This window comes from Lithobates pipiens, unplaced genomic scaffold (assembly GCF_037356315.1).
Source record: "Lithobates pipiens isolate NorthernLeopardFrog02 unplaced genomic scaffold, aLitPip1_a1.2 Scaffold_8, whole genome shotgun sequence".
In the NCBI taxonomy this organism is placed as follows: Eukaryota; Metazoa; Chordata; class Amphibia; order Anura; family Ranidae; genus Lithobates; species Lithobates pipiens.
Genome location: NW_027507903.1, coordinates 551,124,112 through 551,144,549, shown reverse-complemented (window position 1 = coordinate 551,144,549; position 20,438 = coordinate 551,124,112).

Genomic DNA, 20,438 nt, shown 5'->3' with positions numbered 1-20,438 from the left:
ACATCGTATCATCCTCGTACTACGGACGAGGATGATACGATGTCCGTGATAGGCGGAACACAGGCTGCTGGGAAATTCAGTGTTCCGCCTATCACAGGCGAAGGCGGAGGCTTTTGAATTTTACAATGGCCGCCGAGGCGCCGACGAAGAGGGCACGGGACGGAGGCAAGGCAAGGCAAGGCACGGCACGGGACGGGACGGGACGGGACGGAGGCAAGGCAAGGCAAGGCACGACACGGGACGGAGGCAAGGCACGGCGGCAAGGCACGGCACGGGACGGAGGCAAGGAGGCAAGGCACGGGACGGAGGCTCGGGACAAAGGCTCGGGACACAGGTAGGCTGGACACACACACACACACACACACACACACACACACACACACACGGAGACACACACACACACAGGGATGGATGGATACACACACACACAGGGATGGATGGATGGATGGAGACCCACACACACAGGGATGGATGGATGGAGACACACACACACAGGGATGGATGGATGGATGGATGGAGACACACACACACAGGGATGGATGGATGGATGGACACACACACACACAGGGATGGATGGACGGACACACAGGGATGGACGGACACACAGGGATGGACGGACACACAGGGATGGACGGACACACACACAGGGATGGACAGGCATGTCTCACCCTCGGCTTATACACGAGTCAATAAGTTTGCCAGTTTTTTTGGGGGTAAATTGGGGGCCTCGGCTTATATTCGGGTCGGCCTATACTCGAGTATATACGGTATGTTTCTGGGAATAGTATCATATTGTAGACAATGGATACCACATGCCAGTTCTCTGATGCAGCCATTATATGATTGCTTGAAAATAGTACCCTATGTACTCACAGAAGCAGGTCATAAGTCTTTAAGCACCTTAAGAAAGTTACTAATTTCGGCACCTGCGATCGGGATCCCTGACTATACCAAAACATTTCATTTGTACATTGCTGAAATCACGGGACACGCAACAGGGGTGCTGACACAACAACACATCAAAGGCCGGTAGCATATTTCTCAGCGGCTCTCGATCCTGTCTCTAGAGGATCACCGTCCTGTGTACGAGCAGTCGCAGCAGTGTCAATTATCATTGACAAATCCTCAGAAATTGTCTTAGACAATCCTGTAGTGGTACATACCACACATGACATACACGCCATCTTGTCACAAGTTCAGCCAAAACAAATATCAATGGCAAGGCAGCTGCTTCTGCAATGCACCTTGCTCCTACCTCCCAATGTTACCTTCCAGCGATGCACTTCCTTTAACTTAGCACAACTTCTACCCTTACAGACAGATTTGACAGGGGGGAGTAATGGTGAAGGCACAGCACAAGAAACTCAGGATTCTGACACACTTTCATTTCATGACATAACATCTGATGAACACGATTGTTTTCAACTTATGGAACAAGAGACCACGGGGTTCCCACATGTCACAGACACACCCATTGCAAATGCAGAACACACACTGTACATAGATGGTAGTAGATTTGCCGATGACAAAGGTAAATATCACACAGGTTATGCTGTGGTAACGGACACACAGGTAATTGAGGCAAAGTCACTACCAGCACACATGTCTGCACAAGAAGCGGAACTAACAGCTTTAGAAAAAGCCTTAGAACACTTAGAGGGACAAGAAGGGAACATTTACACTGATTCTGCATACACCTACGGTGTGGCACATGATTATGGCCACATATGGAAAGCTAGAGGTTACCTTACAGCAGCAGGCACACCTGTTAAACATGGTGAAGGAATCAAAAGAGTCCTGAACAATCTTCAAAAAGTTAGAAGAGTAGCCATTATGAAGATAGCGGCACACACGAGCGCAAAAACAACTGAGGCAAAAGGAAACGCATTTGCAGATTTAGCTGCAAAGAAGGCAGCTCTAGGGGAAGTAAGCCCTGAGACCTTAGCCACGGTACAGGTGAGTATGCCCGAAACCACATGGCAGCAGCTGATCGAACTACAGGAACAAGCAGGGACTACTGAGAAGGACCGTTGGGTTAAGGAGGGAGCTGCACCAGGCCTTGACAATGTATGGAGAGAGGGAGACAAAATATGTCTACCCGCCTCTCTATACCCCGCAATGGCAGCGGCTGTCCACTTGCCCACTCATGTCAGCTCCAATTCTATGTATAGGATTGTAAGCCAAGGATGGCTAGCCCCTGGATTCAGTAGTACTGCAAGGAACTACTGTGCTGCATGCCAAATCTGTCTGTTAAATAACCCAGGACAGAGAGTGAAAACCCCACGTAAACATCAGGTTCGGGCCCAGTATCCCTTTCAGAGACTGCAAATTGACTATATCCAAATGCCTAAGAGCGGCCCATTTGAATTTTGTCTCGTGTGCATCTGCTTATTTTCAGGCTGGCCAGAAAGTTATCCAGTGAAATCAGCTACAGCGAAAGCCACAGCGAAGAAACTGATCACAGAGTTAATACCTAGGTTTGGTCTTCCTGAAACCATAGAATCAGATAGGGGAACACACTTTACAGGAGAAATCATGCAGAATGTAATGGCTATGTTAGGGGTTCAACAAAGTTTCCACACCCCTTACCACCCACAGAGTTCAGGATCAGTAGAAAGAGTAAATGGGACAATAAAGTTAAAAATACAAAAAGCTATGCAGGAGTTAAATAAACCATGGCCTGAATGCCTACCCTTAGCTTTGTTCTCCATAAGGTATACTCCAACGGGAAAAACAGGGTTATCCCCATATGAAATACTTTTTGGGAATGCACCCAGACTAGGTTTATACTTTCCACAGAGTATGCAATTGCAATGTGATAGTTTGACTGCATATGTGATACAATTACAACAGCATCTAACTAAGATCCACAAAAGTGTGTATTCTTCTCTTCCAGACCCTAACTCAATAGCAGGTACTCATTCGCTGAGCCCCGGAGATTGGGTCTATGTAAAGAAACATACCAGAAAAGCTTTAGAGCCACGGTTTGAAGGACCATATCAAGTACTGCTGACCACTCCCACATCGGTCAAGTTGGAGGGTAAAGCAGCCTGGATCCACGCTTCACACTGTACAAAGGAGCCAGTTGGCAAATGACAACATGTATCTTTTTATTCTTTTTGTTTCAGTAATCCTGACCAATAGTTTGGTTACCTCACAGAATGAAATTCACAAGGATGAAGGATTTTCTAAAAAAATGTTATTACTGAAGTTTAAATATGCTTATGCTCGGAAGTCAGGATATGAGAAATGTTGGATTTGCAGTAAATTACACCCCAGTACAGCAAACATACCACTGATGGCAGTTCCTATAAATTATACTGACCTTGCTAACAGTAGCATTAACATAACTGGAACAAATACCAGCAAGACAGTAATGTTTAAACCAAATGGTCTCGCCTTTCCCCCTGCCTGGTGTTTCAACTTAGGGAACACAACGGGAGGAAATAGAGAATGCCAAGACAGCAAGTTTAATTTGTCCATTGTCGTATTAAATGGAAGCTTCTACCCCAGTAATTCCAGCACACACCAGACATTATCTGACTTCCTCACTAACATTGTGGATAATAATGTTAGGTGGTTAGTATCCAACTTATCCCTCTATGGATACACCTCTCGTTATAGAAATAATATCAGTTCAAGATCAGTAGCTCTAGGAAACAATATATACATCTGTTGTGGGGATAAGTGTTATACCTGGATACCTAGAAGGGCTCAGGGATGGTGCTACCTCGCAAGTTTGGTACCAGTAATGGAAGTAGTGGGTGATGAACGAGGTGATCACCTACTAGAAGCTAGTATGCACCCCAGATATCCCCTCAGATATCGTAGCAAGAGAGAAATATTCTTAGAGCAGGACATGGCATGGGCTTGGTTCCCGTCCTGGACAGGATGGGGTATAGACTTAATGAAGCGACTAAATAACTATACTGGAATAATTAATGATATTTTGGAGAAAAACTCTGATGACATTACTAAGTTAAATCTAGAGACCAGAGCCATCACAAAACAAATAGAATTACATGAGTTAGCAATTGAAAGTATGAGTGCAGCATTAACAGGACTCTGTGAGGCTACAGAAGACTATGAATGTTGTACTTGGATACATAACACCAGCATCGAGATACCCGACTATTATGACATCATTGCACGACACCGCACGGAAGTAAAGGATCTACAGGAGAAGGCCCGTAATATTGGCCGTGACTGGGATCCGTTTGGTGGAACTTTTAGCTTCTCAGGGTTATTCTCTTGGCTTAAGAAGGCAGCGATGACAATTATAGTGGTGCTTTTATTTGTATTTCTTCTTTATGCGTGCTTTAAACTGCTCATGTGCTTTTGCAAGAAAGCCAAGGTAAATGCTGTAGAAAAGATGGAACTTTTGTAAGTTGATAAGTTGGATAAGATAGGTGGATTTGGTTCCTTGACATCACCCATCTTTCAGAAAAGCCACTCTTCCTGAATTTTAGATGTTGGTACTATCCAGGGGGATGGGTGTATACCCCTCTGACAACTCGCGGTCAGGGAGAGTACTTTGGACATAGGCCGACTAGAACTTGTTCAGGTGGACCCAGGGTAAGAGGGAGGGGTGATGTCAAAGGGGGAAATTGTGAGGATCAAGGTATAAGAAACCAAGATGGTTGACAGTATGTTTCACTAAATGCTTATATCGTCTGTTTTATTCTTAGTATCTTAAAGACACATCATCCTTAAGTCCGGATGGGTGCAGTCACGTACACATAAGAGGAAACCATGTCGTAAGGGTCATCTGCCACATCAACTCTAAAAGCAGAAGACACTTAGAAATTACCTTTTATGGAAGTTGTTGTTTTGTTTCAACATTTCTAACGCCTGTCTTTTAGTGTATAAAAGAGCTGTGTTAATAAAGGACCTCAGAGTTGGGTGTGACCTTCTGAGCAGACATACTGAGAACTTCTTTCCGTGTCTCATTGCTTAGATAAGAACTCTAATAACAATTGGGAAACGGTAACATAACTTGATGAATAGGTGACTTGCAGTAGTCACACCTAACACTGTGTGAGAGTGGCCGTTCTGGGACGTCCCAGAACGAGAGCCGCACCGCCCCTCCGTCATTTGATGGTGGGCGGGCGGCAAGTGGTTAATGTCTAAACCGCTGGAAACAAAAGTGACAGCCAGCGGTTTAGAAATTAATGACTGTGTGTTGAGTTATTTTGAGGGGACAGCAAATTTACAGTGTTATACAAGTTCTACACTCACTACTTTACATTGTAGCAAAGTGTCATTTCTTCAGTGTTATCACATGAAAAGATGTGAGGAAGGTGTACTCACTTTTGTGAGATACTGTATATATATATATATGTATAAATTAAAAAATATATTTTTAGTTAATAGGGGAATGTGTGGAAAATTGTGTGCTTTCCCACAACACAAAGAAACATGCGGCCCTTATCAAGACGCATTGCTGTGCCATTAGTTCTTAATAGCACCCCCCCCCCCCCCTTCTGTGCCCTTCTAACCCTCTTTTATTGAATTGCATTGTTGCTGTATTGTCTCCCTTTATATTTTAAAGCGCTGTGCAAACTGTTAGCGCTATATAAATCCTATATAATAATAATAAATGTATATGCCATATATATCGCATATAGAGTTAAAACAAGCTTGTTTAGACATTATATGAGCGAGTTCCTGACCACAATGTACTGTACAGTAGATGTAATCTAGGTTGCCCAATCCATTCTTGGTCATGTGACCCTCATATCTCTGTCTTTATATCCTACTACAGTCATTCAGCCAGTGATAATGCAGTTCTAAGAAGAACATTTATATATAGTATCTGTACATTGCAAAGGTTAACTGGCATGACAATAGAATTGCACCATTGTGTTTACAAGTATATCTGAAATCAGTTTCTTTGGAACAGGTTATGAGTCAGACCAGATGACGTCAGCAGTAGTCATTTATATTCTGTAAATTTTTTGAATAGGGGATTTTCCATAATACCCACTTCAATGGTTTAAAACGGATCTGCAAAAAAAAAAATGCATTTAAAGTGGAGGGCCGTTTTTTTTTGGTACTTTTATTTTACAGGTGAATGGGTAGGGGTACATTGTACCCCATACTCATTCACATAGGGTGGGGGGCCGGTATCCGGGGGCCCCCTTATTAAAGGGGGCTCCCGGATTCCGATAAGCCCCCCGCCCGCAGACCCCGACAACCAACGGCCAGGGTTGTCGGGAAGAGGCCCTTGTCCTCATCAACATGGGGACAAGGTGCTTTGGGGCACCCCCCCATGTTGAGGGCACGCGGCCTGGTACGGCTCAGGAGGGGGGGGCGCTCGCTCGCCCCCCTTTCCTGGCCGGCCGGGTAGCGTGCTCGGACAAGGGTCTGTTGTGGACTTGGGGGGGGCCCCCACGCCGATTTTTTTCGGCGTTGGGGTTCCCCTTTAAGTCCATACCAGGCGGCGGGGCCAGCGACGTCTCCTTTGCGGGCCCCGCCTACCTGGAGACCCGCTCGAAATGAGCGGACTTTTCTCCGGGCGGGAAAAGTCCGCTTATTTCAAAAGTACGGCGGACTGGCATACACACGGGCGGATTGTCCGCCGAAATGCGAGTCCGACGGACAGTATTACGGAAATTCCGAAATACTTAGGCCGCGTACACACGGGCGGACTGTTCGCCCAACTTTGTTCGTCAAACAATCCGACAAACAGTCCGCTCAATATTTGCATGAACGGACTTGACCACACACGATGAACGAACAGTCCGCTGAAAGCGTGCGCGATGACGTGAACGGCACGTACGACGGGACGAGAAATTCGACGTCCAATACACTGCAATGCAACCTTCGCCGTGTAAATCCTTTCTGAGCATGCGCGAAACTTAGTTTGTCGAACAAGCCTACACACGAGCGGACTGTCCGCTGAAACCAAGTTTCAGCGGACTGTCTTACGGAAATTCCGAAAAACTTTGTTCGTCAGACTGTCCGCTGAAACTGTCCGCTGAAGCCCACACACGAGCGGACTGTCCACTGAAACACTGTTCAGCGGACAAAGTTGGGCGAACAGTCCGCCCGTGTGTACGCGGCCTTAGTCCGCCAGACTGCACGCTGAAAAAGTCCGCTGAAGCCCACACATGAGCGGACTGTCCGCTGAAATGTGTTTCGGCGGACTAAGTTGGCCAGACAGTCCGCCCGTGTGTACGCCGCTTTAGTCTCTGTCAGTAAATTTTGTAAATAAGTAATTTTTCTCCTTCACTGATGAGGCTACACTGATGGGCACTGATATGCCACACTAATGGGCACTGATTGATGGCACTGATGGGCACTCATAGGTGGCACTGATGGGCACTGATAGGTGGCACTGGTGGGCACTGATAGGCGGCACTGGTGGGCACAGATAGACAGCACTAATGGGAGGCACTGATGGGCATTAATTAGCAGCACTGATGAGCAGGCACTGATGGACACTGCAAGGCAGCAGTGACTGGCATCACTAATGAAGATCAGTGCCCTGATTACATGTCTGGCTGTTCTCTGCAAAGAAATGTCACTGATTGGCTCTCCTCACCACATACTCTGTTAGTGTGAGGCGTTGAGACGACCATCGGCACTTCTGTGTTTACATGTGACCGGCTGTGGTTGGACGCAACCGATCAGATGGTTAAAGAGCCGCGTGATCGGCTCTTTACTGAGATCGGGTCTTGCCGTGTCCTAGCAACACGGCATTGCATCGATTGCCACGCTGCGTGCCTTCGGGGCGAGCAAGAGCGCACGTTCTCAGGCGACGTCATACGACGTCCACCCACAACGAGAGCCCCTCCGTCCCTCCGTCAGCGGCAAGCAGTTAAAGAAGAGCTCCGGTCTTGTTGAAAAAATCCGGCAATAACTGTGGCTGCTGACATTTAATAAAAAGACACTTACCAGCCCAGATATCCAACGCTGTCTTCACCCAGGCCGGTTCTTCATGTCCCCGGCACAGCCATTGCCTGGGAAGCTGGCTGTGACTTCCTACTGGCTCACAACCAGCTCCCCACTACGCATGCATGAAAAATGCTGCACTTTCTGAAAGCAATATTAAACTCAAAAGCAAACATTTCATATATTGCAGCTTACTAAATCTTTGATGTGATGGCTGCATTAGTTTCCTTTTTTAGGCTTTTTTTCTTTTAGTTTCACCTGGTGATCCAGATAGTAAGGCCGCGTACACACGGGCGGATTGTCTGCCCAACTTAGTCCGCTGAACCGTGTTTCAGCGGACAATCCGCTCGTGTGTGGGCTTCAGCGGACTTTTTCAGCGGACAGTCTGACGGACTAAGTCTTTCGGAATTTCCGTAATTTTGTCCGTCCAAACTTGGTTTTGTCCGTCCAAACTTGGTTTCAGCGGACAGTCCGCTCGTGTGTAGGCAAGTTGGACGGACTAAGTATGGCGCATGCTCAGAAAGGATTTACACGGCCGAAGGTTGCATTGCAGTGTATTGGACGTCGTATTTCTAGTCCCGTCGTACGTGCTGTACACGTCATCGCGCAAGCTTTCAGCGGACTGTCTGTTCATCATGTGTGGTCAAGTCCGTTCATTCAAAAGTTGAACGGACTGTCTGTCGGATTGTCTGACGAACTTAGTTGGGCAGACAATCCGCCCGTGTGTACGCGGCCTTAGTCTGTTGTTTTTCAACAGAACAAGCTGTCTTGTAACTGTACCAGTTAGATTGTTGAGACAAACCATTTACCAGTGACAGGGGTGCTTACAATGGTCAGCTTTGTATTTAGTTATTCATTTACGTAAAACCTTTATCCCAAAAGAAGAAAACTGTTGCTATAACTGCTTGTATAACTACAGTGTGAGCTGGAGTGTGGCTTCAATTTGTTAGTGTATCTAAATATGCTAGTACATCTAGCCCAGACTGACAATGCTGATGTTCAAAGGTGTCTCTGTTGCTCCTTCATTCAGAGTGGAGGGGTGTTACTAGCCAGATCACCAGGTGAGAACAAATGGGAAAAGACAAAAAAAAAGAAAACAAATGCAGCCAACACATCTAATGATTGGTGTAGTCTCTGACAGGTACATAAACGGTGTCAATATTCTCATTGCACACATTCCTGGATTAGGTTTAGGAGTGGTGGGTGCATCAAGCTGGAGACTGCTGGCACTGCAGGCCAATTGCCATCTTTGCCAGCACACCATGGATCAGCAAGTACCATCCGAAAGTTTTATTGTAGAATAATCACATCATAATGGGCAAGGTGCAACGTTTCGGAATTGTGCAGGACTCCAAAACACTCCACCTTGTCCATTATTTATTGTGATTGTACAATAAAACATTTGGACAACACTTGTTGATCCATGGTGTGCTGGCATACATATGCATTGAGATACATGAAACAGGCGCTACCACCAACACTTTATGTGCTGCACCCTGACAAAATTATACTGGGTGTCTATTACACCCTTTTTGTTTTCCATTGTGTATCTTTTAATGATCTGCCTGAAAGTACCCGGATATAAAAAGAGAAATCTCATATATTCTATTGCGGGTAATCTGCATGGTGCAGCAGTTTTTATCCGCCACCGACTTTCGCACTCTAACCTTCTAAGTGGCAGATTAACTTTCTATGTCAATATTAACAACCAAAGTAGGTAAACTTCAGCTGAGTAAACAGATATACCTTCATTAATGAATGTTCATAAGGGAGATTCTTCCTTTCATTCTCCCATGCTGAAAAACTGTAGAATCTCATTGGCTGTTGAAGGGCAGCACGAACTGTCTGAGACAACGATTTTCCGATTGTGCTAAAAAAAGAAAACTGTTTTCATCCAACAATACTTTGAGCCCATAGTCATGTTAAATAAAAAATGTGATCTTCATTTATCATTTATACCCAACAGGGATAAGTACAGACTAATGCAAGATCATTTACAAGAATCATTTGTGTTATATTGCCAAATATGCATTAATAGCTTTGTCCAGGGTGCAAAGAGAAAAGAGAAGAACAAATGATGATGAAAAGAAATACAAAAAAGAAAATGGAAGAATAAAGAGAGAGATGGAGGAAAAAGTGGAGAAGTCACTTGATGTTTCCTTGGAAGAAATACACACATAAAACTCAAACAAGTATTACTACTGCGGACTTATATACAAAATATAGTACATTTAATGAAAATTATTTAAATTTAACAATTTCAATAAATCTATTAACTCACCTGCTAACTTGCTTAGTCACCTACTCTTCTGCCACTTCTGCAATCCCATAAATTTACATGGGTGGCCTGCACATAGCACCTAGCAGCTCTAGCCGCATAAAACAAATGGCCCATTTATGGTGTATGGGCCTCAGCACCCATGTAAATGAGGCCTTATACTGAATAAATACTGCAAAATCTAATGTATGTGTTTGTAACTGGAAGATGCTATTTTTACACAGTTAAAGTAAGTAAAGCTTTTAGCTTTGGAATAACCTATTTATGGCATGATTTGGCTACTTTATGTAGCACTAACCCCCGAAGAAGCTGCTGTTTTTTTTGTTGGGCTTACCGTTACCTCACCTGGTCACTGTGTCCATCTTAGCCCTTGTACACATGGTCAGAGATTCTGACGGAATGTGTCCTATCAGACCGTTTTGTCGGATATTCTGACTGTGTGTGGTCTCCATCGGACTGTTTCCGTCTGAATATCCGACGGACCAACTTTTCCAACTTGCTGGTAAAATTTTCCAACAAAATGCTCTGATCGGACATATTCCGATCATGTGTAGCCTACTCCGATGGACAAAGTGCCACGCATGCTCAGATCAAATTCCTAGAACAAAGCTATTGGCTACTAGCCTGAACGTAGTCCCGTCGTAACGAAATAACGTCATCGCGTTATGTACAATCGGATTTTCCGACAACTTACTCCGACCGTGTGTATGCAACATCACTTCCGGACCTCTTCCGGAATTAATCCGTCGGAATTACTCCAACGGATTTGGTTGTCAGAATCTCCTACCGTGTGTACAAGGGCTTAGGGGTCCTGTTGCAGAGTGGATTAAAGAATATTAGCTCTGACAATTACTGTATTTATTGGCATATAACACTCACTTTTTCACAATAAAAATCGGGTGCAAATAGCAGGTGCGTGTTATACGCCAATACTTCAATTTTAGCTGCCTCGGAGGGGACAGGGAGAGGGGTGGGACGAGCGTCGTCAGATTACAAACAGTGAGAATCTCTTGTTTACTTGGCGGCCTCTTTAATAGGAAGTTCTGTCTCCTGGGCCGCCATTGGACCACTGTTCTGTCTATCATAGGAGATTCTCACTGAATGTAATCTGTCAGCGCTCATCCCGCCCCCCTCCCTGCCCTTTTAGGCTGCATATGGGCATCGATCAGGCCGCACTGATGGCAATGGGGAGGCTTCTGCATTGATGGCAATGGTGAGGGTGCTGCATTGATGGCAATGGTGAGGGTGCTGCATTGATGGCAATAGTGAGGGTTCTGCATTGATGGCAATGGTGAGGGTGCTGCATTGATGTGGACTGATGAGGCTGCATTGATGGCACTTGTGAGGCTGCAGATGGGCATTGATCAGGCTGCATTGATGGCAATGGTGAGGGTGCTGCATTGATGGCAATGGTGAGGGTGCTGCATTGATGCCAATAGTGAGGGTTCTGCATTGATGACAATGGTGAGGGTGCTGCATTGATGTGGACTGATGAGGCTGCATTGATGGCACTTGTGAGGCTGCAGATGGGCATTGATCAGGCTGCATTGATGGCAATGGTGAGGGTGCTGCATTGATGGCAATAGTGAGGGTGCTGCATTGATGGCAATGATGAGGGTGCTGCATTGATGTGGACTGATGAGGCTGCATTGATGGCACTTGTGAGGCTGCAGATGGGCATTGATCAGGCTGCATTGATGGCAATGGTGAGGGTGATGCATTGATGGCAATAGTGAGGGTGCTGCATTGATGGCAATGGTGAGGGTGCTGCATTGATGTGGACTGATGAGGCTGCATTGATGGCACTTGTGAGACTGCAGATGGGCATTGATCAGGCTGCATTGATGGTAATGGTGAGGCTGCAGATGGGCACTGACCCTTATTTTGCTTCAAAGTTCCTTATTTTAAATTTAATTTTTTTCCCTGAAACTTCCCTCTTAAAATGAATGTGCGTGTTATACGCCTGTGCGTGTTGATAAATACGGTAGTCCTTTTTCCAAAGATTTATTTGAAAAAACATGAAGTTTTGCAATAGAGGTTTAAGGGAGATTCAGGTACCTTGTAATTCTGGGAGAAGAGAGAAGAAGGACAGAGGGCGGAGGAGACCGGGCTCCTCCGCTAGTAAAAGAGCTGCAAGAAGACAGCGGAGGAGCCCACGAGAAGACGCCGGAGAGAGCGGGAGAAGAGGCCGGACATCGGGAGAAGAGGCAAAACAGAGCGGAGAAGTCGTCAGAAGACCCCCCGACGTCGGAAGAAGACTCCCGGAGCTGCTTAATAAATGACTTTTAAAACTTGTGTTGTGTTGTGTTTTTTATTGACATTTTTCCCCCAGGTGAATGGGTAGGGGTACGATGTACCCCTTACTCATTCACATAGGGTGGGGGCCAGGATCTGGGGGCCCCCTTATTAAAGGGGGCTCCCTGATTCCGATAAGCCCTCCGCCCGCAGACCCCGACAACCAACGGACAGGGCTGTCAGGAAGAGGCCCTTGTCCTCATCAACATGGGGACAAGGTGCTTTGGAGTGGGGGGGGCCACAGGGCGCCCCCCTTCCCCAAAGCACCAATCCCCCATGTTGAGGGCACGTGGCCTGGTACGGTCCGGGGGGGGGCGCCCCATAAGGGTCTGGTATGGATCTGGGGGGGACCCCCATGCCGTTTTTTCAGCGTAGGGGGTTCCCCTTAAAATCCATACCAGACCTAAGGGCCTGGTATGCTCCCGGAGGGGGAACCCACGCCGGATTTTTAAAATAAATTTTGCAAGGAGTTCCCTCTCGAGAGCTGATAATTGTGTGAGAGTCGCCTCAGTATAGACGGAGATCCGACTTGGAGGCGACTTCCATTGAAATCAATGGGTACAAGTCGCCTAGAAGTCGGAACCTTTTCTGAAGTCGGAGCGACGTCAGTAGTGTGCATTAAGACGGCTCCCATTCACTTACATTGATTTTTACATGTAGCACAACTTGAGGAGACTAGGGGCGACCTGAAGTCGGATCTGAGTTGCCCCTGTGTGAACCGGCTCTTAAGGATATTTACTTTGTTTGGTTACAGTTTCTTGTGTAGCTATATGTCTGGTCTCCTTGCTGCAGAAACCTGACAAGGCCTGTACAAATGAGGACTTTAGACTGTCTACCAACATTTTCAATCAGAGAAATATGTGCACATATAGATTGTGGATACATATTTTACAGAATTCCTTAGATGCCAAAAAAACTGTTAAGTAGGGCCTGTTAGAGACAGCCATGCGGACTTGACAGAGGAGCTGGTGTCAGAAATTGCATCTCTGACCTCATCATCAGATTCAGAGGGTCCATATAACCTATAACCTCCTCAGGAGACAAGAACCATCCTCGGGGCTGATGAGGGAAAACCCCCGAGATGATTGGATTGAGAAAAAAGTTGGTCCACAGTCATATCGTTATAAATAAAACAGCATGAGAAATGAATTGTGTAATTCATATGGAGCCTGTTCAGAACATGCTGGATTGCTAAATTTTCTTGGTGTACTTTCACCAGCAAGATAAGATATACTTCCCGAAACTGTAATGTTTCTTTTATTTTTATCTCCTCTTTTATTATATATCCAGTAGCCAAATTCTGTATTTAACGCTCCCCCGAAGGAGCGACTGTGAATTAGAGTCCATTCACACAGGGGCAACTTTGGATCTGACTTCAAGTCGCCCCAGGTCACCCCTAGTCGCCTCAAGGTGCGCTACATGAAAAAATCAATGTAAGTGAATGGATCCATCTTAATGCACACTACTGAAGTCGCTCCGACTTCAGAAAAGGTTCCTGTACTACTTCAATCCGACTTCTAGGCGACTTGTACCCATAGAATTCAATGGAAGTCGTCTCCAAGTCGAATCTCCATCTATAGTGAAGCTACTTTACAGGAAAATTTGCCTCTCTAATAATACAAACCGGCATGGGTTCCCCTCCAGGGGCAAACCGAAAAAACGGTGTGGGGGTCTCCCCAAAATCCATACCAGACCCCTATCCGAGCACGCAGCCTGGCCAGTCAGGAAAGGGGGTGAGGAGAAGGGAGCGCTCCCCCTCCAGGCCGTATGCCCTTAACATGGGGGGGTGGGTGCTTTGGGGAAGGGTGCGCCCTGCGGCCCCCCCACCCCTAAGCACTTTGTCCCCGTGTTGATGAGGACAAGTGCCAGGGTTGTCGGGGTCTGCGGGCAGGAGGCGTATAGGAATCTGGGAGCTCCCTTTAATAAGGGGGCCTCCAGATCCCGGCCCCCACCCTATGTGAATGAGTATGGGATACATCGTACCCCTACCCATTCACCTGAGAGAAAAAAGTTGTCCAAAAAAAAAAACACACTAGACAGATTTTTAAAGTAATTTATTAGGCAGCTCCGGGTGTCTTCTTCCAACTTCGGGGGTCTCTTCCGACTTCTCCACTCTCTTCGGCGCTTCTCCCGGTGTCCGGTTCTTATCCCGGTGTCCGGCCTCTTCTCCCACTCTCTGGTTCTTCTGCCGGGCTCCTCCGCTATCTTCTTCCAGCTCTTTTGCTAGCATTGGCCTGGTCTTCTGCGTCGTCTTCTTCCCTCTTCTCTTACTCTGATGTTGACATAATGCTCTCTCCCACTGTAATGCCATGTGAGCAGTGCGCAACTTATATAGGCATGGGGCGTGGTCACGGGTGACCACACTCAGTGACCCCGCCCCTTATGACATCACAGTCCCAGCATGCCCTGTCTGTGACAATCCTGCTTGCTGTTCTACTGCACTGTTCTCTGGCTTCCTGACGTTTTGGCTTGTCTCACTATCCGTTCCAGGTTCCTGAACTCTGGCTATGTTTTGACTACTTTTACTCTGTTTACCTTTTTATTATTATTAACCACTTAAGGACCGCCGCATGGCAATGTACGTCGGCAGAATGGCACCGACAGGCACAAGCACCTACATGTACGTGCTTGCCTTCCAGCGGGTGGGGGGGTCCGATCGGACCCCCTCCTGCTGGATGCGGCGGTCCATTTCGCTTCAGGAGCGATCCGGGATGAGGGGATGGCCATTGGTTTCTGGCCATCCCCTCTCGATCGCTCCTGGTGAATGAGAAGCTTCCCCCGCCTGTGTAGTGTAAACACAGGCAGGGAGGAAGTGATGTCATTCTCCTCAGGGCTGTCTTTTTGACCGGACTACGAGGAGAGGACATAGTAAGTGCGCCAAACACTACACTGACACATAGGCACACAAATCCCCCCAGCGCGATCGCCCCCCGATCCACCCCCCCCCCCCCCAGTCACAGTGTCACTGATTGCAGTGATCATTTATTTACTGATCACTGCATTTAGTGTCAGTTGTGACAGTAAAAACTGTCAGGGCAGTTAGTGTTAGGTCCAGGGCAGCCCCCTACCCCCCCCAATAAAGGTTTAACCCCCTGATTGCCCCTAGAGTAAACCCTTTCACCCCCTTTTGCCAGTGTCACTAAGCGATCGTTTTTCTGATCGCTCCATTAGTGTCACTGGTGCCGCTAGGTAGCTAGTTATTTTTTTAGGTTCACCGCCAGGTTTTTATAGCGCTAGGTACCCCCATATACTACCCAATAACGGTTTTAACTCCCTGATTGCCCCTAGTTAACCCTTTCACCCCCTTTTGCCAGTGTCACTAAGCGATCGTTTTTCTGATCGCTGCATTAGTGTCACTGGTGCCGCTAGGTAGCTAGTTATTTTTTTAGGTTCACCGCCAGGTTTTTATAGCGCTGGGTACCCCCATATACTACCCAATAATGGTTTTAACCCCCTGATTGCCCCTAGTTAACCCTTTCACCAGCGATCACCGTATAAGTGCCACTGGTGACGCTGGTTATCCAGTTAGTTATTTAGGTTTCCGTCAGGTTTTTATATAGCGTCAGGGACCCCCATATACTACCTAAGATTTTAACCCCCTGATTGCCCCTAGTTAACCCTTTCACCAGTGATCACCGTATAAGTGTTACGGGTGACTCTGGTTAGTTAGTTTGCTTTTTATAGCATCAGGGCACCCACCATTTATTACCCAATAAAGGTTTAACCCCCTGATCACCTGGCGGGTGATATCAATTAGGTTTTAGGGTCAGGGTCTGCGTCGCCCCAGGCAGCGCTAGGTTAGTGCTAGTACCGCTAACACCCACGCGCAAAGCATACACCTCCCATAGTGGTATAGAATCTGAGCACCCCCAGCTAGGGGTTCCAAAAAAACGCATTGTTAGCGGGATCAGCCCAGATACCTGCTAGCACCTGCGTTTTGCCCCTCCGCCCAGCCCACCCAAGTGCAGTATCGGTCGATCACTGTCACTTACAAAACACTAAACACATAACTGCAGCGTTTGCAGAGTCAGGCCTGATCCCTGCGATCGCTAACAGTTTTTTTTGGTAGCGTTTTATATTTAAATCCTGAAGGCAGTGCTTGGTTTTCGGGGTCCCGTACGTGGCTAGGCTCCCAAAAAGTCCCCCACGTGTGGTATCCCCGTCCTCGGGAGAAGCAGCAGAATTTATTTTGGGGTGTAATTTCACTTATGCCCATAGCATGTGTGAGCAATATATCATTTAGTGACAACTTTGTGCAAAAAAAAAAAAAAAATTTAATATTCCTGCAACTTGTGGCAAAATATAAAATATTTCTTGGACTCAACATGCCTCTCAGTAAATAGCTGTATCTACTTTCCAAAATGGGGTCATTTGGGGGGGTTTTGTGCTATTTTGGCATTTTATGGCATTTGAAACTGTGATAGGTAGTGAGGAGTGAAATCAAAAATTTGCACCCTTAGGAATCCTGAAGGCAGTGATTGGTTTTCGGGGGTCCCGTACGCGGCTAGACTCCCAAAAAGTCCCACATATGTGGTATCTTCGTACTCAGGAGAAGCAGCAGAATATATTTTGGGGTGCAATTCCACATATAACCATGGCATGTGTGAGCAATATATAATTTAGTGACAACTTTTTGTAAACTTTTTTTTTTTTGTGTCATTATTCAATCACTTGGGACAAAAGAAATATTCAATGGGCTCAACATGCCTCTCCGCAATTTCCTTGGGGTGTCTACTTTCCAAAATGGGGTCATTTGGGGGGGGGGTGTTATTTTGGCATTTTATAGCCTTCGAAACTGTGATAGGTAGTGAGGAGTGAAATCAAAAATGTGCACCCTTAGAAATCCTGAAGGCGGTGATTGGTTTTTGGGGTGCCGTACGCAGCTAGACTCCCAAAAAGTCCCACATATATGGTATCCCCGTACTCAGGAGAAGCAGCAGGATATATTTTGGGGTGCAATTCCACATATAACTATGGCATGTGTGAGCAATATATCATTTAGTGACAACTTTTTTTTTTTGTGTCATTATTCAATCACTTGGGACAAAAAAAAATATTCAATGGGCTCAACATGCCCCTCAGCAATTTCCTTGGGGTGTCTACTTTCCAAAATGGGGTCATTTGGGGGGGGGGGGTTGTACTGCCTGCCATTTTAGCACCTCAAGAAATGAGATAGGCAGTCATAAATTAAAAGCTGTGTAAATTCCAGAAAATGTACTCTAGTTTGTAGACGCTATAACTTTTGCGCAAACCAATAAATACACGCTTATTGACATTTTTTTTTACTAAAGACATGTGGCTGAATACATTTTGGCCTAAATGAATGACTAAAATTTAGTTCATTCGATTTTTCTTATAACAAAAAGTAGAAAATATCTTTTTTTTTTAAATTTTTCAGTATTTTCCTTTTATATCGTAAAAAATAAATATCGCAGAAGCAATCAAATACCATCAAAAGAAAGCTCTATTTGTGGGAAGAAAAGGACGCAAATTTCGTTTGGGTACAACATTGCATGACTGCGCAATTACCAGTTAAAGCAGCGCAGTGCGAAATTGGAAAAAGACCTCTGGTCCTTAGGCTGACAATTGGTCCGGGGCAGAAGTGGTTAAACAAGTGTGATTTAACTGTACTTCTGTCTCAGTCTGATTTATGGTTTCTGACACTGACACAAGCGGCCTTCCCGGGGGATTAATCTTGTCCTTGTGTATCTTAGGAATGATTTAAAAAGTAGGGATATTGAAATCATTCACTCTCAAGTAGCCTAGCCAATAGATCCACTTCAAATGTGAAGTGCAGCTTCTCATTAACCAGAGCGACAAGTTGGGGGAACGGGTTAAAATCAATTTTTTTTATAAATTAGCTTATCAGTCAGGAGGTTACTTCTTTTTCATAAATATGGGGGAAAAAAACACATTTCCCCCTTGTTGATTTTCTTAATCACCAGCCTTTCTGCCTCCTTTAGTTCACGTAATGCCTTTTGTTTATCAGGTGAAAGAATGTCTAGCATCTCCTTCTGTCATTGTATCTTTTGAAGATCTCCTTGCACTAGATCTAGGAAAACCTCCAACCATCTGTTATTTCTAAACTGAGGCATAGATGTAGACCTGATTACCTTCTTTTCCAGGCTTTTGTTTCATTTACTTCCTCATCCTCGGATATTTCTGACCACAAACTCGCTCATCCATGACCTATGGACCTTGTTTGTGCACTGATGTGCAGTCATGTTGGAACAGGAAGGGGCCATCCCCAAACTGTTCTCACAAAGTTGGGAGCCTAAAATTGTCCAAAATGTCCTGGTATGCTGATGCCTTGAGAGTTCCTTTCACTGGAACTAAGGGACCAAGCCCAACCCCTGAAAAACAACCCCACATTATAATCCCCCCTCCACCAAATGATTTGGGCCAGTGCATAAAGTAAGGTCCATAAAGACATGGATGAGCGAGTTTGGGGTGGAGGAACTTAACTTGCCTGACCTCAACCCAATAGAACACCTTTGGGATGAATTAGAGCTGAGACTGCGAGCCAGGCTTTCTTGTCCACATCAGTGCCTGACCTCACAAATATGCTTCTGGAAGAATGGTCAAACATTCCCATAGACACACTCCTAAACCTTGTGGACAGCCTTCCCAGAAGAGTTGAAGCTGTTAAAGCTGCAAAGGGTGGGCCAGCTCAATATTGAACCCTACGGACTAAGACTGGAATGCCATTAAAGTTCATGTGCATGTAAAGGCAGGCATCCCAATACTTTTGGTACTATAGGGTATGTAATTATGTGCGTGACAAATCACTTTGATTTGGGTTAAGTCTCCATCTAGTGGTAGCCAGAGATGGGCTGCTCAAAATAAGCTCTTCATTCATTCACATCTAATGGCAGCTATGGCAAATAAGAGTGTGCATGCTGTTTTACGATTGCTACCTGTTTCCAGTAACTTAGGGTTCTTACAGCAGTTTTCCAGAGTACTAGTAGCTCACATATAATCTGGCCCCCCTCTTTCCTGTACCCTCTGTACCCCCCCAATTACACCTACCCCATGCACAGCTTACAACCCCCTTTAATTAAAGGTAGCCTCACCAAACCGCCTTCCTGAGACCGTATGGAAAAGAAAATGGATGAGAAATTGTGTTGGCCTATTCGCCAATCAGTGGGTCAGTTATGTAGTGAAGACATTTACACCAGAATTTGCAGATACATTTTTAGATAGTATTATGTTGCTGTGTTGAAATTTGTAAAATGTCCATAGTTTGTCTGTATTCTTGACTGTACAAAGGTGGTCACACCATTCCGTTCCATTAAAAAAAAATGGAGATAGATCTGTAAACAAGTTATGATATACTGTATAGTATGAATACCCAAAGTGAAACAGACACCGGAAATCATGGCATGCAGTTGTTTGTCATAAGCAGGGCCGTCTTTAATATTGATTGGACCATGGACAAACGTTTTCTTGGGCCCCCATCCATACAATTTCACTCTCCACCTGCTCTGAGACATATCATAAATAGAAGCTAGACTTAAAATCTGTTTACTGTATCAGATTAGGCAGTGATTGCGATTGGTTACCAGAGGTTACAGTGTATCATTACCGCTTACTGACTGGTTGCTAGAGGTTACAGCACACATTACGGCTCACAAATTAGTTGCTAGATGTTACAGTGCATGTACAGTAATACTGCTCACTGATTGGTTGCTAGAGGTTACAGCACATCATCTCCTCACTGCAGGGGGCATGATATACATTTACATATCTATGCCACCAGATGCAACTATTTACATATGGATGCCGGTAATTTACATGTAAACACAGGGTCTGCAAATGAGTCATCTGTACACAACAATAGGGCAGAGCTGGGCAGCATTAGTACCAGCATTTCACACTGAGATATCAGGACACAGCAAGGGACTAAAACTTCAAGGGACAAGGGAATTTAAACTGGGATAGTAGTCAATTATGAGACAGCTGCTTTGGG